The 5,087-nt window shown below is 41.0% G+C and overlaps 1 long non-coding RNA gene across 1 annotated transcript; it reads right to left on the reverse strand.

Moving 5' to 3' along the window:
- Window positions 1-462: 462 nt before the first annotated feature.
- On the reverse strand, window positions 463-1,960 carry LOC127075266 (uncharacterized). Its single transcript, XR_007786325.1, has 4 exons — window positions 1,579-1,960; window positions 1,116-1,161; window positions 836-1,011; window positions 463-730 (listed from the first exon to the last, which is right to left on the reverse strand). It is a non-coding gene; the product is annotated as an uncharacterized LOC127075266 (long non-coding RNA).
- Between the last annotated feature and the right edge of the window lie 3,127 nt (window positions 1,961-5,087).

Here is a 5,087-nt window from a genome sequence, read left to right on the forward strand (position 1 = left end):
GAGCATATTTTTATCACTCACTCAAGTCTAAAGTCTACATGTGTGAGTACCCTTTTTTAAGATTAATGAGGCATGGAATGAAAGTTTTATTTGGACTTAAGGTAGAGGTTATGATTGGATCATGGGTTATATTCAATGTTCAATTACATTGCAAGGTGCAATTTCAGGAGATTACAAGAAAGAAAGAGGAAAATTACAAGAACTTTGGTATGGTTGACTTATGCAATATATCTCCATGCTTTGCTTGCATTTTTATTTTAGAATGTGTGGGTATACTGCCAACAAAAACTTGATCCATCAGGATATGTGTCAAACTACTTTGACAAGGTCCATGAATCTGCCTGTTTCTATAGGTTTCGAGCTATTTATAATATTTGCTCCACAACTCACGGTAGTAAGTGTGCGCATGATTCAATAGTGTAAAAAAAAAAAAAAAATTTAAATTATTCAAATCCTGAAAGATTGCAATGCATAACACCATGATGTCTTTGAGCATAAACACTAAAGAAACGGAATCCAAGAGCTTATTTAACAACCTTTAACTTAAGATGCAAATATAAAGTTTTTACATCAAACAGGATCTATATTTGAAGCGTGATGGCTACCAAGGAAAAGCATAACCCCTAACAGTGGTGACAATGCCATTACCTCCATTGTATCGCATGTAGTCAGTTACGTGTTCAGTATTCAGAGGAGTCGCATCGTTCTCCAACTCCTGTTGCAATACCTCCTGAAATATGCATAAAACCGCACCTGTCAATCAACCAACTGAGCACGGAAAATCTGTCAAATATAGAATGTAGTGTGAGCTGTGAGCATACAACATTGAACGCACATCTGGTATAATTCAAAATCAATTTCTGGAATTGGATTGGATCCTTTTATGCAGATGAAAGCCACTACGAAAATTATACTCTGTCTCGAAACAGCGTTGACGATGATATTCTACCACCATAAGAGTTGTTCCTAATGACTTGGAAAATAAAACAGGAGCAAATTTCACCGTTAGACCTGCATAATGTTCAGGCATCGACACAAACAAGAGTTCCTATAAGTAAAGCCCATGAACCTCTCGCAACATGTGCATCAACCACTTCCAAGAGCGTATACGTTACCTTTCAAAGAAAATGTCCACCGTAGCAGCAGTACCAAGAACATCACCTACAATTTCAGTTCCAACTGATCAATCCGTATGTTAGAACAAAGCTAAATTTCTCTTGACATATACCAATACACCTCAAGCTGTAATAACTAGATCCACCTCCGTTAACCAACACTACATAACTGGCATAAATTAATGGTAATAGAGTAAGATTTTCCAACTAACTAACAGAGAAAGATTAGAACCCGCTAACTATTTAACTAATCTAAATATGATTACTAATTAACCTTTTAATAAACCTAATCCAACAATATTGACACTGTTAGTTCTAACCGTTTTTAATTTCAAAAAGGATTTCATTTGAATTTTATTAACATTTAGGGTTCCATGAGAATTCACATTTTATAACAACGCTAGTTTAATACAATCCTACACACAAATACCAGCACGTAAATCGAAAATAACTAGCTGCTAACCTGATTGGGAAAAGCAGAATGACCGCATTACGACACTCAAGGCTTGGGACAACGAACAGGCTTGTCAAGTTTAGAACCAGAAGTCGATGCGGTACCATGCTATACTTCAATGGGCAGCCCAAAGCAATCCTAAGCAAGTGACTTTGGAGTCGGGTGGGAAATTTTAGTTTATCTTGTAACAAAGTGGACTGTTGACCAACATTCACCCTGCAAAATCCATAACATGGTCAAGCAAATCGGCAGAACGTATGGTCTTAACTGTTGGAATAAATTTAAATGTGTATGGGGGAGTTCAAAAGTTTATTCTCTTGGGTAATCAAACTATCCTAGGGACCTGATAGTATTCATTACTGCATTTAATTACTTGTCCTTTCTTGTCTGGCCCTATCTCTATATAAGGACCAGACCTCTTTGTAAAACATTAAGACATTTGAATATAAGTGAAGATTGTAGAGAAAAGTCTGTTCCTCCTCCCTCCGTCTAAAACCCTATATCTTGTGTCTTCAAATTGGTATCAGAGCTCATGGCGAGCCTGACCAGTCAAATGCCGTTGCCACGGCTGACGAAGTCCAATTATGAGAATTGGAGCATCCAGATGAAAGCGTTGCTGGGCTCATTGGATGCGTGGGAAGTCACCAATGATGGCTTTGAAGATCCAGGTAACACAACAGGTCTCAATGCCGCCCAGACGAAGGCGTTGAAAGAGACGCGATCGAAAGACAAAACAGCATTATACATGCTGTTCAGAGCAGTGGACGAATCAGCATTCGAGAAGATTGCTGGTTCAACCACGTCGAAGGGGGCCTGGGACACTTTAGAGAAAGCGTACAGAGGAGCAGACAGAGTGAAGCAAGTTAGATTGCAAACTCTTCGAGGGGAGATGGAGAGGATGAAGATGAAGAAGACAGAGTCCGTAACGGACTATATTACGCGCGTGCAGACAGTGGCGAATCAGATGAGTCGAAATGGAGAGGCAATGACAGAGGGCCGAATTGTCGAAAAGATTCTAAGATCTTTAACGGACAAGTTCGAAAACATTGTGTGCGCTATAGAGGAAGCAAAGGACCTTTCGACAATCACTGTCGAAGAGGTTGCTGGGTCGCTCGAAGCACATGAGCAGCGAAAAATGAAAAAGAAAGAAGAGGCAATCGAAGAGGCAGATTCGAGCAGAGATGAAAAGGCACTTTTCTCTCAAAACTGGAGAGGGAGAGGACGTGGTCATGGAGGACGTGATGGCGGTCGAAGCTACCAAAACTATAGTTTCGACAGAGGACAATCTAGCCAACAAAACTGGCATGGTAGAGGTCGAAATCAAAGAGGTGGAAGAACAAATTACAACAGTATCGAATGCTATAAGTGCAACAAACAGGGGCATTACGCGAAGGATTGCAATTCCTACAGTTGCCACAACTGTGGAAAGATGGGACATCTTGCTAGAGACTGTCGATCGAGGAGGAGAGTTGAAGAAACGTCTAACTTTGCCCTAGAATCAGAATCGAATGAAGGATTCTTGTTAATGGCGCAGAAGGAAGAAGATGCAGAGAGTGACACAATGTGGTACCTCGACTCAGGTGCAAGCAATCACATGTGTGGTCACAAACACCTGTTCAAAGAATTAAAGACTGTCGAAGATGGACACGTCTCATTTGGAGATGCCTCGAAGGTGAAGGTCGAAGGAAAAGGAACTATATGTTTCTTACAGAAAAAAGGTGTAGTAGGATCAATCGAAGGAGTCTACTATGTACCAAATCTCAAAGCAAATATCTTGAGTTTGGGACAACTAACAGAGAAGGGGTATTCGATACTCATGGAGGATCGAAACCTGCAGCTGAAGGACAAGACAGGACGTCTAGTTGCCTTAGTCGAAATGGGGAAGAATCGAATGTATAAGCTGAACCTGAAGAGCATTCGAGAGAAATGCTTGCATGTTAATGTCGAAGACCAAGCATCCCTATGGCACTTGCGTTTTGGACACTTACATCAGGCTGGACTAAGAAGACTGTCGAAGAAGAATATGGTGCATGGACTACCAGATGTGGAGTTCGATGAAAAATTCTGTGAAGACTGTGTTTTTGGCAAGCAAACCAGAACATCCTTTCAAAAGAAGGCAGAATATCAGGCAAAGAAAATTCTGGAACTAATCCACACTGACATATGTGGACCAATCACTCCAGAATCATTCAGTGGCAAGAAATACTTCATTTCTTTCATCGATGACTATTCGAGAAAGACTTGGGTGTATTTTCTGAAGGAGAAGTCTGAAGCATTCGAGACATTTAGAAAGTTTAAAGTGATGGTTGAAAATGCAACTGACAGACGCATCAAGGCGCTTCGATCAGACAGAGGAGGAGAATATACTTCGACAGCATTCATGAAGTACTGTGAGGAACAAGGCATAAGAAGATTTCTGACCACAGCATACTCACCTCAACAAAATGGAGTAGCTGAGAGGAAGAATCGAACAGTGCTTGATATGGTTCGATCAATGCTGAAGAGCAAGAACATGTCGAAGGAATTTTGGGCAGAAGCTGTACAATGTGCAGTTTATGTCCAGAATAGATGTCCTCACTCGAAGCTTGGAGACATAACACCTCAAGAAGCCTGGAGTGGACAGAAGCCAACTGTGTCTCACTTTAGAATTTTTGGAAGCGTGGCTTATGCACATGTGCCTGATCAAAGGAGAACGAAGCTGGAGGATAAGAGTCAGAAGTATATACTTATTGGGTATGATGAGAAATCGAAAGGCTATAGGCTTTTCGACCCAATAAACAAAAAGGTGATTGTAAGCAGGGACGTTCGAGTAAATGAAGCAAGCAGATGGGACTGGAGCAGTTCGATTGAAGCTCTCGTCGAAGAAGAAGAAGCAGCACCAGTTGTTGTGCCAACAGACACTTCGATAGAACCTGAAGATTCCGATGATGAAAATGAGCCTTCACAACCCAGATTAAGAAGTCTGCAAGATTTGTATGAAAACACAGAAGAGGTACACCTTGTATGCTTGCTGGCAGATACTGAAGATGTAAGTTTCGAAGAAGCTATGAGAAATCGAAACTGGAAGAATGCAATGGATGAAGAAATCAAAGCCATCGAAAAGAACAATACTTGGGAACTAGCAGAGTTACCAAAAGGAAGTCAGACTATTGGCGTGAAGTGGGTATTTAAGAAGAAGATGAATGCTGAAGGCGAGATCGAAAGATACAAAGCAAGGCTGGTAGCGAAAGGCTATAAGCAGAAAGCAGGAATTGATTATGATGAAGTGTTTGCGCCTGTTGCCAGAATGGAAACTATTCGATTACTCATTTCACATGCAGCTCAATACAAATGGCCAATACAACAGATGGATGTCAAGTCAGCGTTCCTGAATGGTGTGCTCGAAGAAGAAGTGTACGTCGAACAGCCACCAGGATATATGAAGATCGAAAGCGAAGGCAAAGTGCTGAAATTAAAGAAAGCACTCTATGGGCTGAAGCAAGCGCCAAGAGCGTGGAATACTCGAATAGACACGTACT

Source organism: Lathyrus oleraceus, chromosome 4 (genome assembly GCF_024323335.1).
Source record: "Lathyrus oleraceus cultivar Zhongwan6 chromosome 4, CAAS_Psat_ZW6_1.0, whole genome shotgun sequence".
Lineage (NCBI taxonomy): Eukaryota > Viridiplantae > Streptophyta > Magnoliopsida > Fabales > Fabaceae > Lathyrus > Lathyrus oleraceus.